Source organism: Acartia tonsa, chromosome 6 (genome assembly GCF_053477335.1).
Source record: "Acartia tonsa isolate MP-2025a chromosome 6, ASM5347733v1, whole genome shotgun sequence".
Lineage (NCBI taxonomy): Eukaryota > Metazoa > Arthropoda > Copepoda > Calanoida > Acartiidae > Acartia > Acartia tonsa.
In genome coordinates, this window is record NC_137265.1 from 11,757,431 (window position 1) to 11,778,214 (window position 20,784).

Sequence of the window (20,784 nt, forward strand, 5' to 3'; positions counted from 1 at the left end):
CCTGCACTTGTTCTTTAAAGTATAACACAAAAAAATTAAATAAAGATTCATGTTTTTTTTCTTTTACCATCTTTTTTTCTTTTACATGTACAATGTATGTACATACATATTATTAAAATTACAGCAATGTTATTAGTTATTTCTCGCATCGTATTATAATCGGCTTTCCGCGGGTATAGAATGTACAATTATAAGATTAAAACTGGTTTAGTCTTATGATTGTACATTTTTATATTCGTAGAAAGCTGGATATAATACGATGCTAGACATAGTTTTTTTTCGTATGGATGAGAACCGGTTACTATCCACCGGATTCGAATGAATACGAGAAAATAATTTCCAGAAATGTTTTCTTAGGATAAATATCCCCAACAATGGTTCTTTACCCCCCCCCCCCCATCCACCCTCATACCCATTCCCAACCTTATAACTCTTCCTCACTCTTTCCTCTTTCCTTTCAAGAACATGGATAATTATTCTAAATATAAATGCTTTACATACAGACAATTTTATAACAAAATTTGATACCATTACCCAATTGAATTATGAATCTTAACAACATTATCTAGCAGCTTAGAAAGATATTTTTCCCCTATAGCGTTTAGGACTGCAACTATTTTCATAATTTTATTTATTATTCCCTAATGTCTGTTTGTCAAAATACTCTTCATATTCTAATTCCCTTTCTATAGAGAATATATTTGGTTGGCTCCCTGGCCCTACCCCCATGGGTACGCCCCCTTCACTCTGTCTTTTATACATAAAATGCAATTGATTAGCTATCTTAACTAAATGTAATTCTATATTAGTTATTTGTCGCATCGTATTATAGACAGCTTTAAGCTGATATTAAAAGGAAAAATATAAGATTAAAACCATGTTAACAAAACTGGTATTAGATTTTTTATTTCTATTTTAGTATTCGTGGAAAAGTGTCTGTAATACGATGGTATACATGATTTTTCAGTAACCGGTTCTAACCCAGCGTATATTCATCGGGTTCGAACCCATACTGGAAACTTCAAGTTTAAATTGTGTTTATCAAATCAGCATTCTAACAATCTTATATAGTGGAGGATATTGAATATCAAGCTTTGGTCTATTGAATAGAAATGTTACATGTTTATCTTTCAATTTCTATTAAAAGAGAAGAATTAGATTTTAAGTTTTTAACAGGAAACCCTCAAAATTTGTAATTTCGCATTTAATTAAATTCATTTTTTTTCTTCGTGAGTATTATTTTATTCCCTTATTAAAAATCACCGAATGAATATTAAAAATATAAAAACAAATGAACAGAATAATAAAAATTTTAGCAAAAGTGTTTTCACAATTATTCGAAAAAAAGTTAGAAAATAAATCCAATAATATAGATATGTATTTTAGATTATTTATGTCGATATTTTGGTATTTTATAAAAGTAGCAATGGCTGATAAAGCATAGACATGATACTTTTTCTAAAGATGTCATAATGGATGTAGAATATACCTGGACATTATGACATGGGAAAAATTGTCGTCAATTTAGCTTGCTAACATGGAACTCGTTTATTGGTTAGTTCATTTATCCATTAGGAAGGGGGGGGGGTAATGTGGTAAAGGGGATGGAAGGGGTGGATCGTTATTTTAGCCCGCTGCAATTTATTAGAGAACATGAAAATATGTTGAAATATCCAAGAATTAATATATCCATTGTTATCATAGACATTATTGACGTCCATTATATGGCAACAAATGAAAAAGGTCGTGGCAGAAAGTTTTAAACTTAACAAATTAAATGTTTAGGTATACCAATATTTTAAAATGAACTGATTCATCTGTAAGATAGGCATAACAAATTTTTTGCTATTAAAAATAAAAAGGAAGGACACCTATTGATGTTATTTCTTGTGAAATTTTTATGTTTTGATTTCAAATTTTATGTAATTGAAGTGGTTATTTGTTATTTTTAGGGTTCTTGAGTTGAATTTGCAATTTATAGTAAACAATTTCAGCCAATATTTTGAAGCGCAGCTACTCTAACACTTTTGCATCTCCGTCCATTCTTCATTGAAAAATTACATTATTCTACTGCTTTTTAAATTGATGTATCACATTTAGTAATTGAATACCGATCTTGGCAATGCCAAAAATAACTCTAGTTCTATTTTGTAATTTTAGAAAACTATTGAAATTTTTTCCTTCAACTGTTGTCATGATTTAAAATAACATTAAGATAGGAGTTCACTTTCATGTATGTCAATTGTTCTTGTTTTATTTGGTTTTTTTTAGTGTTAAAGGACTTTAATAAATATCATGGCTCAGGAACACTTCACGCGACAGAAAACCAGTCAAAATTCATTATTTCTTGTCAGGCATAGCTAAAGGCTATTTTGGTTTCTTCCAATCTCTAACATTTACTAAATCTGAGATAATATTTTTTGTTAGTAGTGGAAACACTAACATTTTTGATAGCATTAGAAAGTTTTAATGATTCCCATGAAGATTGGGTTTTTAATTTTTTTCAATGTTTCAAAAGCATTGAGAGAAAAAATCTTTGAACTAAAAAATCATCCAATGAAAACATTCATTATTAATAATGCTAAACTTTCGAGTGCTCCGTGTTAAAATGACGATTTGATGACTTACTAAAGAATGTATGAAATTTTACAGAATTTCATTCTTATAAAGTTTTACCCATTTATGAAAGTGAACTTAATACAGTTTTTCTTCTATTGTTCAGAAACTCGTACAGGCAACATCCCTTAAAACCATAAAGGAGTAAAGACATATCCCTCTTCAGACAATTTCGAAATAACCTTACTTATTTTTCAAATAACTAAAAAATTGATCCTCCTTGTTTATTGACGGTTTTTAGTATGTAAAAACATTTTAATTTTAGATAAGCTCTTGTCAAACTTTTACTTTACTATGATTTTTATCAAAAATCTAGTAACCTCTTTTTGTTAATACTAGCGGCTTCGCCCCTAGCCTCTAGAGGCTTTGCCCAGAAAGGTATAATTACATCTTCTATCACCTACCCAGCCGAAAAAAATTATGGGGGGAGTTTTTTGTTTTTTGGGGGGTTAAGTGTGTCCCCCTCCCCCATAAGAAAATAGCCTAAAACCACCACATGACCAGTAGGTATATTCCCTGAAGAGTAGAATCCGATCGGTTCAGCGGTTACCGAGATCTTAAGTGACGGACGCACGGATGGACAGTCATCAAGCTATTTTGTATTATAGATAGTACTTGTGGATTTAACTGTCCTTTTTTCTTTCGGAAATTGATTTAATTGTATGCTTATTAATCTTTTATTAAAAATAATTCATTCTTGTTTAATTAAAACACAGTTTGGAGGAAGAGAATATTAAAAGTATGGTACAATGGTACATTCAATGTTAAAAGGATTCTGCTCAAACGTTTCTTTCCAATAGAAAAACTGTCTAAATGGTCGCATATAGAAAAGTAGTTCTACTATATGACAAAGAAAATTTTTAGAGATTTTTGCGAAGTAAAGTTTTTTTATTTATGTTGAATAAACCTTAAATTAAAAAATAAAACCTCTAATTCATTCGATTTGAATGTCTATAATTTTCCTCTAACTTCCCCACTAGTCGTTAAATTGAAATTGTTTAAAAGCTTTTCTAATGCCTATAAAAATGACGTCATACTGGCCCACCATTGGTCATTTAAAACGTATACTGTCTTGCCATTGGTACTTTAATCTGTGTATTGGCCTATGTTGGTCATTTGTATTGTATGACGTAATTATTTTTATAGACACTACATATAAAGCGCTTCTAATATTTTTTTCTAATTTTGATATTGAAAATTTCAGTTTTTTGGTATTTTTGTAGACCCAACCTTTGGAGTTAGGAAAAGCCTAAAGTCATGATCATTAATCTTGTTTAGAGACCAAAGCTAGTTAGTGTCAAAACTTGCCCAGTACTTATTCACTCTTTAGAATAGGCTTGTGCCAGATTTTTTTTACAAATAGAGGTTGATCAAACTTGTTAGCTAGAAACATGAATTGTTAATTTAAATTAAGGAAAGCATATAGCAAATATTTGTAAAGAGACCAAAGCTAGTTAGTGTCAAAACTTGCAAAAATAAGTCTGACAAAATATTTTTCTTTCGTCTGTGTAGCTTTATTGGAAACGAGATTTTTATGAGCTTTGAGTTCGATACGTAATACGATACGCAGCTAGATTGCTTTTTTTCTTCGATTACACCACCGCTATATGTTGATAATAGGTTTTGTAAATGATGGAATTTATCATCCTTGTTCAATTCGCATCAACCCTACCTACAAAAATAAACTCAATGTAGTTGAAGCAGTTTATTGTACATACATTAAAAATTTTCTGATAACATTAACAGAAATAAATAAATCAGTGGACCAAGGTACACACGCGAAATGTAGAAATTCCTTGCTTTAAAAACTAACGTGGGGGTTGAGTGGTGGTGTTAAAAAAAATGACTTTATTATTAATGAATGTCTTCTTAATTGAACAGTAAATCAAAATATTTCAAAACATTTGAAAAGAATGATTTATTTCTAAGTATTTATCCAACATGGATTCCAGTTTAGTTTTTCATTTCTATGCTTTTTTCAATAGCTAGTTTCTTCGCCCCTAGCCTCTAGGTGTGGTCAGGAAAATAACCTAAAATAACCCAATTACATTTATAAGGCTTTCCTGAAAAGTTTAATCAATTAAGAATTTAATGCCAGCAGTTTTCAAGATCCTTAGCTTCAGACAGAAATAGGGGATACAAATAAAGTTATTGGTCTGTTTTAAATATTCAAGATAAAAAAATTCATGAAAGCTTCCAAATGTTCATCTTTTATAGTTGTATAAATCATTTTAGAAAACCTATCGCACCTTTTTAAGCAAGAAATATTTGACTAAAATGCCTATGATGAGTAATTTTGTTTATTATCATTAAAAATGTACATTAATTTATTGTCAATTGTCTTACCCCTTAAAATTTCTCAAGTAGCCTAGAAAATTGAGAAGATTATAAATAAATCTAATCTGAAAACCTTATTAAAGAAGGCTAAATCGTTGAGTGTTACGTGTTTTTATAAGGGAAATTAAATTTTAAAAAAAGTAAGTTGATTTTAAAATGTAATATTTAATTTAACAATTTGCTTCGCCTCTAGGCTTTTTAGGGGAGGGCAGGGATCAGAAAACAACTTCTTCAACAACTCAAAGACATTTATGAAGCTTCTAAGAAAAGCAAAGCCAAATCTGACCAGAATTTTCGAAAAAATATCTAGCTTCAGATATAAAGACCTAGGTAGATTTCATCCCCTTACATTAGTGAGTCAAATTTAACGCAAAGCTTCACTGAAATGGAGAACCATATTGGTTCAGTGGTTTACAAGATCCTTTTGTACACACAAAGAGACAGACGCACATCCTTTGTAAGGATAAATTATAGCTGAGCAACTAATAATGTGAGTTGTCCTTAGTAATAAGATAAATTGTCCCCCCTCAACCACCAGGGGGTACATTGGGGGGCTGAGAGGCCAAGAGCGGGAGGTGTTAGGTCCCATCAAAACTGTATAAAATTCTAATAAGGGGTGTGGTGCAATGGCTGGAATTTTGTATTTAGAAAATACATGCATGCTTTTATTTTTTATCATGCAGTAAAATACATGGCTCTATTGCTGCTGCCGTATTCTGATATGACCCTTTTCAGAAAGCTAGAGCTATAAAACCTAATAATCTTCTGCAGCAGCCAACTGCTACAGCAATTTCGTTCAGTCGTAAATAATGTACAGCAAATAGATTTCACAGTTCATGGACAATAAATGATTCAGCTGGTTGCCAAAAGGCACCAGCAGTCCCTTTTTTCATCTATTTATAATAATTCTTTAGCAACCTGTCCATATATCCTAATGGCACACTCCAGGCACCTAGCACTATAAGATGTTATTAAAATATACATATACTATTGACCTGTCCCTATACCCCAATGGCACACTCCAGGCACCTAGCACTATGGGATACTCCAGGTAATATGGTATACTATTAAAACATATACTATTGACCTGTCCATATACCCCAATGGCACACTCCAGGCAACTAGCACTATGGGATACTCCAGGTAATATTGTATACTATCAAAATATATACTATTGACCTGTCCCTATACCCCAATGGCACACTCCAGGCACCTAGCACTATGGGATACTATTAAAATATGTACTATTTATCTGTCCCTATACCCCAATGGCACACTCCAGGCACCTAGCACTATGGGATACTCCAGGTAATATGGTATACTATTAAGATATATACTATTGACCTATCCCTATACCCCAATGTCACACTCCAGGCACCTAGCACTATGGGATACTCCAGGTAATATGGTATACTATTAAAATATATACTATTGACCTATCCCTATACCCCAACCGTGGCTCAACCCGTAGCGCATTCGCTCGTCGTCGGGAAGGTGATAGGTTCGAATCTCGGTCCGACACCGCGTCAAAAACTAAAGACGTAAAAAATGGTTCCCACTGCTACTATGTCAAATGCGCGACGTAAATAGTTAGAGTGGGGGGAATGCCTTGGCCCAAAACAGGCGCAACTCGTTACCATGCACAGTTAGGACTTCTCAGACAAAGGTCGTGCATCACAGAGAGTTGGTTGTCTGTAATGTACTGTACCACGGGTATGAGGTGAAGGACCAAGAGTCTGGCCTTGAGTTGACAAGTTGACTGTTCAGTCCAAGTGCAACTCACCCATACGACATTAGCATATCCCTATACCCCAATGGCACACTCCAGGCACCTAGCACTTTGGGATACTCCAGGTAATTAAAATATATACTATTGACCTGTCCCTGTATCCCAATGGCACACTCCAGGCACCTAGCACTATGGGATGCTATCAAAAAAGACAGCTCAGCTCAGATTTAGCTGGTGCTCATTTCAAACAGCAAAAGGATTTGTACAATTAGCAAAAATTGGTGCTAGACCTCAATATATGAAATCTAGCGACAACCTATTTAACTTGCAAAAAATATTTAAAGTTTCTGCGCGTCATTCACTTCTAGATAAGCTTCCTACAAAATTTCAAACCCTTTGGGAGCTTCTATTTAAATAAAGTGTAACAATAACTGGAAGCTGACTAAGATTATGACGTCAAAAAAATTAACCAATGAGAGGCCACTATAAATTTTACCATTGCAGGTCAATTATAGTATATTCTGGCCTCTCATTGGTTAATTTTTTTGTACTACATATAAATTTAACGTGCTAAGATTATTTCTAATCATATAAAATCTTTTTAAAAATTCATTTTGTAAAAGAATAATTTTTTCTCTGTTGTTTTGGAAATGAACCAGCAATGGCAACTTAGGCACAATTTGTATAATTGATGGTTGATACCTGCAATAAAAATATACATTTCACTTCAAATGTCTTAGCCACAGATGGGAAGAATAATTCTTTTACCATGGGTTTGAATTTTAAAAAATAACGGAAAAAATGGTTGTCAAATTTTTTTATTTGTTATCTAAAATTGTTAAAGGGTCTTTTAATACTCTTAACCAAGAACTTATTTAAATCTAGATTTATAGAATAAGCTGGTTTGTGCTTTACTGTGAACCTTTTTAGAAAAGGTTTTAGAGTATTTTCGATTGCAATAGTAACAGTTGGAGTAGGTCACATCTTAATGGCGCGTAAGAGGTTAAGCGCGAAACCGTTTCATAATAAGAAAAAATGAGAAAATACATTCTTAAAGCAACTTCTTTACTAAAAGTCTTGACGTTTTCTTACTTTTTGTTTTACTTAAGATTCAAGAACCTCCTTAAATTCAATTATGAGGAGGGGGAGGGGGGGGGGGGGGGTCTCAGCTTGAGGGGTTTAAGACCCCTACAGTTTTAGCATAAAATATAAATATTTTCAGTCATATTTTTGGTATTATAACTTATACTAGGGAATTTGTTATTCCGTCTGCTTTTAGGTATTTAAAGAAGAAAGTTTCTTGAAAAAGTCAAATATCTCTAATTAACCAATCATTTAATTTTTTTGGAGACGTGAAAGTGAACATTGTTTATGATTTTCATTTCCTTTCCTAATCATTTAAAACCATTTTAAGTCCTCCTAAATAGAAAATAATGTCAATGGTAGTTCTTAATAGGCATACATACCTAACTTTTTATGATTATACATTTCTATAGATTTTCAACCCTAAAGTTAAATCATTTTCATGAGAGGAAAGTTACTCTGAGAAATAATTAGTTTTTAAAAAGCAGATCATACATATTTTACGATTATTACTTGGGCTCGGCAGTCGCCATTTTTTTTGGACAAACATTAGTCTTTACAACTGCCAAAAATGCTTATTTGGTGCAAAATCAAAAACTGAATATTCGTCAATATTAATATTCGAAGCAATCCATAAAGCACTTTCCAGTATTGCTTCGAAAATAAATTATTATCCGTTGGATTAGAACCGGTTCTGAGCTATACGTAAAATCATTTAAAGCATCATATTACAGACAATTTTAAGATTTATTACCATTTTTTGCCAGGCACTCTCGAGGCCAACAAAACTGGAACAATATTACATTTCTTTTATTTTACTATCCAAGAAAATTTTCTACAATATGATTCAATAAAAAAACTATTCTCCCCTTTTAATAATTTTAAAAGGTATAATATATTTGTCCTTGATTGTACATGACACAATTGAATTATGGCCCCACCTCTCAGCCTTTGAAATCTACTTAAATTTCATTCTAAATGTTTTATAGGGTCGTCACCCCTGCCCCCCCCCCCCACATTCTCAGCACCCTTCAAAAAAGATTATATTCTTCATATTTTATTTCGGCTTTTTATATAGCAGGGTCTTGTTTCATTGCTGTACAGCTAAAGTGTCAACTTTAAATTCAAGGATTTTTTACTAAAGGTTAAAAAATACTAGAATATTGAAAAATGATACATAAGAAAATGTATATGACTGGTTCTTAATATTACATTATTTGCTTACTAGCGGCTGCACCCCTAGATCCCAAGGGCTCTGTATTAGAAGGGTTAGGAAAGGGTAAAAAATAGCCTAAAACCACCCTGAGATCTATAGTTTTACAAAATGCTATTTCACAATAAAAAGCGAAAAATAAGTACGGCTTGTATAATACATAAACATTTTCTACTGATTATAAGATTGGAACAGTTTATTCTTGTTATAAAGAGTTATATGTTTTTTTTTCTGATTTTTAAACCTTTTGGTAAATTTGAACCTGTTACTTTTATGGGCAAAAATGATGCACTGCATAACCTTTCTACTATTATTTTTCTCATAACAATAGATATATTATTACTTGGATCTTACACCAAATTTTCATGTTCTTTAATAAAGTGAAACACGCAGCGGGCTAAATAACGAAAACTCCCATCCCCATCCCCTTCCCTCATACTGGATTAACGTACTGATCAATAAATAAATTCCATGATAGCAGGCTAAATTGACGACAATTTTTCCCCTGTCAAAATATTCACGTATATTCTACATCCATTCTCATAGTAAATCTTCTCTAAATATCCTTTTAGCAGTTTGTCTTTCTTAAAACCTTAACACATTCCTTTATTTGTTGACTTAAAAATTTGGGGACTAAAACATTGATTGATTGGTGGGTAAAGCTAGCATTGTCAAAATTATTCAAAATTCTACCTATAATTTTGATATACAGATGTGGTGATTTGGAGTGTATATTAATCGATCGTCAATTATCTTATCCCTTTCTCTGAAATATACTACAAGGAAAAGAGATTGATTTTATCTGCACCCCAATATCTACAGTTCTTTCTACACGAGTCCATATCACCTTATTTCTGATTTAAGGAATCTTTTTAATAATACAAAAGGTTTCGTGATTAGGGTTTCGAAGAAAGTTTTTTATCATTTCGGTCTCCATCCCAAATTACTAGCATTAAACCTGCCTTGGAGGCTGGACTAATAAAAACTTCACTGAAAATTTTAGAACAATTGGTTAAGATACTTAGAATTAATTTCGTTTCTAGCGTAAATAAATCCTTTTAAAATGTTTTGGGCAAATTTTTCATTGACGAAACCGCGGTCATCAGTCTTAATCAATATCATAATTAAAAATCATATTTTCTCTGAAAAAACTTACATTTAAAATCTGGGAAAGTCTAAAATATAGTTTGAGATATAATCACATAAGGATAAAACAAATAATGTATCATAGTTCAAACATTAAAAATATCATAAAGTTAGTTTAAGCCCGGTCTATTAACTAAACGGATGTAGAATATACGTGGATATTATGAAAAAGAAAATAATCTAGTACAAGGGAAGGGGATGGGGTAAAAGGGACTGGAAGGTGTAATTTATTGGTCGGGCCGTTCATCCAGCAAAAGGTGAAGGGACGGGATAGAGGGGTGGGGTAGATCTTTAATTGTAGGCCGCTACAAAGTTAGCTTAATTAGAGAACATGAAAATCTGGTGTAAGATCTAAGTAATAATATATCCATTATTAAATCAAATAAATTCTTTTTCGCCTAATAATTACCACCTTCTTGGGAATTTTTAAGTATACTTGTAAGTAAAATCATTCTCAAAACTATATAACTGTAACTGCACAGTAATGATATATCAGTGAAAACATTATCATATTTTATTAAATACACTTGTCCATAAAATCCTTGTTATGTGACCTAAGTTTTTAGCCACTCAGAGACACAAAAAAAATTAAACCTCTTTTTTTTATTTTCATATTCGGGGATAACTGTCTAAAAAGGATAAATGGACTAAATCTGATAGACTGGTCTTAAATACATAAAATAAGATAGCCTGATATCTAGTTGCCGAATGTGTACGCAGTTTCCTGGGTGTTTTCTCATCCTAGCTCAATATTTACTACTAGCTAAAAAAGCTTCAAACTTCAAAAAAAAATCTAAATTCAAAAAATTCAAATTTATAATGTATAAATCGTTTATACATTCAAATTTTGATTTTTTAAGGGAAGTTTGAAGATTTGTAGCTAGTAGTAAATATTGAGCTAGGAAGAGAAAACACCCAGGAAACTGCGTACACATTCGGCAACTAGATATCAGGCTATCATAAAATAATGTTAATATTGCACAGAAAAAGGGAAAAAGAAATAGGTTTTTAATATGGTTCCAAGACAAATGCAGGAGTGACAAACGTTACAGTAGACAGACGCATGGGTGTCAAAAATATTAAGTTAATTAAGTATTTCTATACAGGTTAGGTTATGTTAATATATAAATATTCAAATAATCCAACCGCAGGGGTTAGTTATTTTAAAAACCTATAAGGTGGTTTTAGATAGGTTATGTTAGGTTAAATGTCAACTATCCACTCCGACTTTTGTCCTAGGACCTGTAATATTTATCATATCAAAAAGTTAGAGAAACATCATTTGAGGCAAAAACTATTTTGTCACTTAAGTTCTTGTCTTATATTCTAAAATATATAACAAAAATATTTTTTGTGAAATCACTAAAAGATAAATAATACCATCCATATTTCCCTGCTTACATATATTGACATTCTGTGTAGCATAAGGTGAGGATTTTAGACACGTGCAAGAGTGGTTTTAGTCCTAGCAATATATTCATACGATTTCTAGAAAAGATAGACAGTTAGTTAGATAGATAGTTAGATAGATAGTTAGATAGATAGATAGATAGACAGATATATTTATCAAGAAAGAAACATTTCTTACTCTGCCTCGACGGAACTTCTGGTGCTGCTGCAAATGGAATATTTTTTAAATATTATGTTCAAAAAATCTTCTAAAATATTTGTAAAAATCCTTTAAATTTAAATTTGTTTTAAACTTTAGTTTTACATTGACATCTGAAGAGTGCAAACATGCACGAAACAATTTGTCATGTCTGAATAAATATGTAAAATTCATATTTTGTTTGTGAGTTAACCTCTTATATTATTCTCTACATTATGTATTGAGAACTCTCTGGTAACAATTTTGATACCTTCACTTGCAAGATGAAACTAGTCTCCTATTATTAAAATAGTTGAGACCTCCGATCAAAATTGAATCAACGCTCTGAAACAAAAATGATTTCCTTCAACCACTATCCTGAAGAAGAATCTGCCCCCCCCCCCCCCCCCATGACCAACTTCACGCAGCACCTGGCAAGACTGGTCCTCTCATGGCTTACAAGATCAAGAAGAAGAATTTCAAGAAAGAAACATTTCTTACTCTGCCTCGACGGAACTTCTGGTGCTGCTGTAAATGGAATATTTTTTAAATATTATGTTAAAAAATCTTCTAAAATATTTGTAAAAATCCTTTAAATTTAAATTTGTTTTAAACTTTAGTTTTACATTGACATCTGAAGAGTGCAAACATGCACGAAACAATTTGTCATGTCTGAATAAATATGTAAAATTCATATTTTGTTTGTGAGTTAACCTCTTATATGTAGATGATATATAGATAGATAAATAGACATATGGATAGACAGATAGAAAGAGACAGATAGATAGACAGATAGATAGACAAATAGATAGAAATATAGATAGAAAGATAGATAGAAAGATAGATAGAAAGAAAGATAGATAGATAGACAAATTGATTGAAAGATAGATAGACATTGTAAATAGACAGATAGATAGACAGGTAGATAGACATATAGCTAGACAGATAGATAGACAGTTAGATACATAGATAGATAGGCAGACAATTAGATAGACAGATAGATACACAGACAGATAGATAGACAGACAGATAGATAGATAGACAGATAGATAAACAGATAGATAGATAGACAGATAGATAGATAGACATATAGATAAACAAATAAATATTTTCAAAAATAAAGATGGAAGGTTCATTTGGTGGTAAGGGACTAAGTGGAAAAGCTAAAATGGGGAGAGGGAATATTAACATAAAGAATAAGATTACATTTTTTTAGCTGAATTATGAAAATATGAAAAACGTGTCACTGTTAGTACTGGAAATCAACTTTGCAATTTTTCAAATTTGTTAATTTTGTTACATCTGCTAAAAATGTTTTTGTTGAAAAAATACGTTTTTGAATTTTGTTAATGTGGTAAAAAATAAATCAATTATTAATTTTAATTTTAAGTATTCTGTTTCTTTGATATTAAGCCCTCTTACTTTATATTTATAATAAATAACAAATAAATAAATGTTCATTTGCTCGAATGTTTGATTTGCTAGCCTTTTTTTAAGCTCCGTTGTTTTCCTTGTTTTTAATATTTATATGGTTGAATGGTATTTATATTTTCGTTTGGCTTTGATACTGATTAATATCCGCTGGATAAGAACGGTCATAATTGCATAATTCAGCCCATGGAAATTGGGTGGAGGAATGCATTAACCCTTGTCTTATCCCTGTATCCCTGGCCTATGTGAGTGACCTATGGCTTCACGTCAAGATGAAAATTTAAGGAATTGTTTAAAGTGTATTCCTTCTTCACGGCAAGACTGTCAACTTAAATGATATGGTTCAATGCTATTTTTTAGGTTTTTGTAACTTTAATTAAGAACTATAGTCCATTGAAATCAATTTGATCCTTGTTTCCTTTTTTTCAATGCAAATTGTCAAAGCAATGAAATAACCAATATCCTCTGCGGATGTAACAGGTTCTATGTATGTCTGTGTATACTAAAGAATCTCGCTAACCGCAGAACTGATATTGGTCTCCTTTACAGTGTAGCTTCTCATAGGTCCTTAGAAGGTTTTTAAATATTTTGATGGAAGGTACCACCACCCTCACAAGAGAAATCACCCCCAGAAAAATCGTAGCCCCTAGTATTAACTATAAAACAGACATTGAAATATAAAATTTATTCTTTTATCTTAAAACAAGAAAAGGATGTGGGAATTTTTCATAGTTTGGCAACAGTGTTTAGCAAAGAAGGATTTTAGTATTCAAGAATAAGAGGATAATAATATTTGGAAATCATTTCTTTTTATTTAGTTAGAATCAGTTGCTTTTTGAGAGGCATAACCATCTTGGTAGCTATGGTTAATTATTGCATAATTTCTTTATGATTTAATTAGTCAGAGATTTGATATGCTTGTTTATTATTAAGATCACACAAACCACTGAACTTATTGAGTTCTCTATGTAAGGAAGCTTTACATAGATTCTAGGATGGTTTAAGGTTGTTTTATTTTTAAGTGTCATTATGACTTTCAACTATGTACTTTTCAACCCCATTACCTGCTATTTGAAATCATATAATATTTTTTAAATTTTTAACCCATATATGAAAAATACACAAAAAGAATTTTACTAAAAATATTTTATTATCTATAACTACTAATATGTCGTTTTCTAAATGGTTCTTATTTCTTTTATTTGTCCCTTTATTCCTTGAGGGCTGAACACTTTTTTTGTCCTAAATTTAAATGATGTTATCTCATTTGTCTCCACTACATAAATCTAAAAAAGAAGTTAGAGACACAAACAGACGGTAAGGCAGAAATATTCTGAAAATTTAGCCGGATGGGAATGATTTTGATACTATTTAAATACGAATATTCATATTTATTTTCGTTAAAAATTTAAGAAACATTTCTACACATTTAAATGTAATTTCCCCTTCCTCCTACTAGATGATGAACTGTCCAATAAATGATGTCCAAATTAACAATCTAATTTGACGACAAATTCCAATTGAACAAACTATTACAGTAAGAAAAATGATTTGAAATATATCTAATAACTTAGTGACCTAGATATCAATGAGAAACAATAATTCTTTCAAGATTAAAATTTCTACAAAGCTTTATCCTACAAAACTCAACTCTTATTAATAGGTGAAAAGTAGAATAAATAAACTGCACTTTTGTATCAAGTAATATTTACGAATTTTTTTTGGAATGATAAGCCTAAAAAGAATGTCGTCTTCTGAACCAAAAAAAAAACAAAAAAAATTGTTAATCTGTAAGAAGATAACGAAGTAAACGCCACTGAATGTTAGCTTTAGAAATATTGGAAGGAATCAGAAGGTTGCATTTTAGAATATAAGAAGTATAGAAATTGCTCTAAATGGAACTAGAATGAGAAATAAATGTCGTTTCTAAATGTCGTCTTTCACAAAGAAATTTTTGATTTCAGGAAACAAATAATTTACCAAAAAAATATTAATATTTTATAGATATGGTTACTGAAAGCAATGTCAAATTAAACCAAGAACAATTATTTAAAGTTTTAAAGTAAATATTTATTTTTTTTTTAAATCGGAACATTTTTTTAAAAACCTAAGTTTTTCTCTTATTTGATAATTTGCAAAAAAATCATTTCTTTCCAACGATCGCGAGCGACGGAGAGACATATATTCGGATTTACTATCAAAATGAGATAAGAAAAACAGCCTTATCCATAATTAATCAAATCAAAATACTAAAGTACATCTTTCTATAGTTGCTGTAGGCATTGCATTCCCCTAATCGATTTATTATTACTTGGATGTTACACCAGATTTTCATGTTCTCTAATAAAGTGGAACTCACAGCAAGCTAAAACAACGATGACTTCCAATCACCCCCTTTACCCCATCCCCTCCCCTTCAACAAGAAAAACGAACAGATTAATATATGAAGTCCATGTTAGCAAGCAAAATTGACGACAAATTTTTACCTGTCATAATATCTACGTATTTACTAAGTATATTTGCGATTACTTTTATTTAATGAAACCTTCCAATTTTTAACATTTACAAAACAGCCTGCTTTATTGCATCAAGATCCATGACAGATCTATATAGGAAATAAACGTCTATAAATGAGCTCGAGTCTTCCAATGGTAAAGTGTTTAAAACTCATAGTGCTTCAATAATCCTCATTAAACTCTCATTGACCAAAGCGATAAGACCTTTATCCTATTTGTTTATGGAATGAATTAAGTTTTTCACTTCATGTAGATATTTGAATTACATTGAAGTATTTAATCCTTATTTCATAAATAAATAATATACGTTCATTATAGAGTAAATCTAAGAAAACTGTATTTTAAAAGAATTCGATTGTGGCGACACTTCCTTTGTGTTAAAATATTAAAACTAAATTTTTAATCATATTAACCCTTTGGTGATGGTAATGTGAAAAAAATATAATTGAAAAAATCTTTTTAAAATCATTTAAATTAATAAATATTTACTTCTTTCTTTTAGATAGTAATGGCGGGGGAGGAAAATTGATTTATTGAGAAATAGATAAATAGATATGTACTTATAGAAAACTAGCCAATAGCGATATAGTTATATTGAGCCAACTCTAGTATTCTATATCCATGATTCCCCTTATACTTAGCTTCTCTCTCTTCACTCACCTGTAATCAACCAACCCCCTTCCCCTCTTTAGACATTCTTCCCCCTCCTACAACTTTCCCCTTTACCTTAATAATTAATCATTATCTATCGTTCGATGGTTCGTTCGAACGGTCAAACTGGCGAGAGATAAGAGATGAGATGGAAGAAAGAGAAGGAGAGATGCAGTAGTTGTTGATTGGTGCTTGCAGCAAAGAGTAAACAAGAATGGATTAGAATTTACAATTTTGATCTTGTTCAAAATTAGAACACTAATCTAATTCAACAGAAAATTGATTAATATCTAAAATACACAGTAGAACGATGTCTGTCTGTCTGTTTGTAGCGAAGGATCTCGCTAACCGCTGAACCGATCGGGTTCTCCTTTACAGGGTAGCTATTCATAGGTCCCGGCCCCCCCCCCAATTTTTTTTTTAAATTTTTCTTTTAAATCTAAAATACAAAAAATTGGTTTGATTAAACCTCTTGGGGCAAAGCCTCTAGAGGCTAGGGGCGAAACCGCTAGTATAAAATAAAGTGGTTTGAAAGGATAGGTTTATTAAAGGTATTCAGGTTTTGGCTTATTTGTTGAATTAATTAATTTTTATCAAGTTAAAAAAACCATACAAGGTAAAAATACTTAAAAATCAAACTTGTAATTAAGTTTATTTTGTTTGATTTAATCGCCCTCTATTAAAGTTCAGGAATGGAGAAGAAATTTTAGTTTAGTTTTTTCTTTTCATCCATAGTCCTATCCTTGCATCCCTGATGAAAAGTACACAACTAAACCTGACCAATTAATATTCATGGAAAATAGTGTTGTTGTTTTGACCAATTTAAAGTACACAAACATTTTCTTATCTTTTCCTGTTTTATAAACAAGAATATTCAAATTATAAAAAAAAAGATTCAAATGTATATTCTTCACCAAAACTTACTCAAGAAAATATTATTGACAAGGGATTTAGTCTTTGATATGGTATTATTATTTTTTTGATATTTTATTTAGTAATACTTTTTTAATAAAAAAAAGATAACAACTTAACAAGAATGAATATGTACAATTGTAGAAGACCTAAAAAGAAAAGAGTAGGTTACTAATAACAGAGATCAGAAAGATAAAACAATGGACAATAAACGGATTTACATTCCCAATGATAATACATAAAATTATCCTTTCTGTTGATTACAATTTGTCGTTGAATGCTTGGACATTCAACTTAATGAACCAAGGGAAGTGTAAAAGAATTTTAGACTTGCTAGTTAGAAAATTAACATTAATGACTTTAAAAAGCACAACAGCTCTAAATTTATATGTCCTTAAAAAGAGCCTTTACATGAAGAATAGCCTGTCCAGGATTTGAAAAATTTTGTTAAAATTTTTGCCCCCAGCCATAATATAGTTGATTTATGCAAAATATTGACCCAAGCAAAATATTTTTTCTGTAATGCAAAAATTGCGATGGTACTTAAGCACTGCAAAGTTTTTAAAATTTGCAAAAAAGACCTGTTTTTAAAGATCTTGTACTATCTCAATTTTAAAGATTTTTACAAAATTTCAATTCTAGTGTGTCTATATAAACCTGAAAGAAGCTGTATCAACTTTTTTTTTATAGCTAGCCGGTTCTTTAGTAAGTAGTACATGTAAAATTTTTCATAGAATTCAGATATGCAATCGGTTTTTTTTGTAGACCTCTTATTTTTTAAGTAATTTAAGTTTTAAAAAAAAAAATTAAGTCGATTTTAAGGTACTAAAATGCAACAAAAAAAAGAAAGAAAATAGCCATTATGAACAAAAATAGTAAGATCTTTAATTTGACACCTTACTTTTTCAATTCTGTCAGGTAATTATTGAAAAAATCGATTTTTTTAGACCCACGAGAATAAAAACTTTGAACTTAATTATATCATTTCACAAGTAAAAAAATATGGGTTAATATATACCTTTAGAATCAGAAAAATATTACGAATCCATTGTAAGCAAAATTGAAATAAAAAGTTTACAATATAGTATATAAACTACAATAAAAGGAATTATATGAAAATATCATATTATATTATACAGGCAACGTCTTAATTCTTGAATTGAGTATAAAAATGGGAAGGGGGTAAAGAGGGGGTAAAAAAGGGAAGACGATAGTGTTGCCTGAACAAAAAATATAATTGGCCATTTGTTTATTTTTTATTTTTTTACTTTTTTTCAATTTTGCTTACAATGGATTCGTAATATTTTTCTGATTCTAAAGGTATATATTAACCCATATTTTTTTACCTGTGAAATGATAAAATTAAGTTCGAAGTTTTTATTCTCGTGGGTTTAAAAAAATCAATTTTTTTAATAATTACCTGACAAAATTCAAAAAGTAAGGTGTCAAATTAAAGATCTTACTATTTTTGTACATAATGGACATTTTCTTCCTTTTTTTTGTTGCGTTTTAGTACCTTAAAATCGACTTAATCTTTTTTTTTAAAAACTTAAATTACTTAAAAAATAAGAGGTCTACAAAAAAACCGATTGCATATCTGAATTCTATGAAAAATTTTACATCTACTACTTACTAAAAGAACCGGCTAGCTATAAAAAAAAAGTTGATACACATTCTTTACCAAAAAAAATGGGGGCAGTCTCAATTCTAACATATAATGGAAGAAGGTGTAGCAAGTAATTTTCCAAAGTAAAAATTGCCAGATTTCATACATAAATAATGGGGTTGGGCTGGAATCGATAGATACAGATATCCGGCTGATTCATAATTCTGGATATCAAGTATTTAGGGTTATATTGACACACTAGAATTGAAATTTCGTAAAAATCTTTAAAATTGAGATGGTACAAACTTTTTAAAATCTGCAAAAAGACCGTTTTTAAAGCTTTTGTTTCATCTCAATTTTAAAGATTTTTATGAAATTTCAATTCTAGTGTGTCAATATAAACTTAAATACTTGATATCCAGAATTATAGATCAGCCGGATATCTGTATCCATCCAATCCGGCCTAACCCTATTATTTGTGTATGAAATCTGGCAATTTTTACTTTGAAAGATTACTTGCTACACCTTTGTCTTTCATATGTTAGAATTGAGACTGCCCCCATTTTTAGTAGCGAAGCTACTCTATAATTCACAATGTCCGTCCGTCCGTCCGTCCGTCTGTCCGTCCGTCCGTAATTAATGAATTGGGGGAAACGTGATTTTCTCGGCTCCTATAAAAGATAGAGAGCTGAAATTTTTTGACAACATTCCCATTATTAAGGAGCACAATTAACTATAAAACATCAATGGCGGTCAAACTGCTTTGTAGCATGTTTTAGGCTATTTTTTATACTTTGCAAATTTTCCCCATATCTTTGGTGTTTATGGTCCGATTTTCAAAATTTTTTCAGTTAAAGATATCAAAATTAAATTTCCCGTCATTTGAAGAAAACAACAATGACGGTTAGACTGCCTTTTTGCAGGTTTTTGGCTATTTTTATATTTTTCACATTTTTCCCCATATCTTTGGTGTTTATGGTCCGATTTTCGAAATTTTTTCAGTTAAAGATATCAAAATTAAATTTCCTGTCATTTGAAGAAAACAACAATGACTGTCAGACTGCCTTTTTGCAGGTTTTTGGCTATTTTTGTATTTATTACATTTTTACCCACATCTTTGGTGTTTATAGTCCAATTTTCAAAAAATTTTCAGTTAAAGATATTAACATTAAATTTCTGGTGTTTTAAGAAAAGAAACAATGGCGGCCAAACTGCCTTTTAGCAGGTTTTTGGCTATTTTTATATGTTTGACATATTTCCCCATATCTTTGGTCCAATTTTAAAACTTTTTTGCATTAACAGTTTCAAATTTTTGTTATGTGCATCTAGTATGTAATTTACTTTAACATTCTTCATCATACAAAATAAAACAAGGTTTCGTGTTTATTTTCTCCAATACATCTATTCTTGATTTTAATAAATACACTTTAAATCTACTTCTACGTATTCCCATCCACAATTTTTTGTGCTTCGCTACTTATGGATGTTGTCATCCTTGTTTTTGGTAAATTTCAGGTTTATTTTGACACACTAGAATTGAAATTTTTTTAAAATCTTTAAAATTGAGATTGAAATATTTTGCATGGGTCATTATTTTGCATAAATAAACCATATTATGGCTGGGGGCAAAAATTTTAACAAAATTTTTCTAAAACGGGACAGGGTAATGAAGAACTACAGATAATTTAATTCAAGAGTAGCAGCTCTAAAAAGAACAGAATTTTCTTATCCATACTCTTATCACATGTTGTGTTGACTTGTTTTCTTCAAAGTATACTTTGTGTATGTATGTGGGACTCTAACTAAAGTGATAAAATAAACAGGATTCATCTATAATACTATATCTCAAAGAGTAATCTTATTTATACTACATAAAAACTTGATTTTACATTTTTAAAAAATGAAAACCCTCTCCCAGTAATTAATTGAGTTTTGCAATACTTGTACAACAAATCT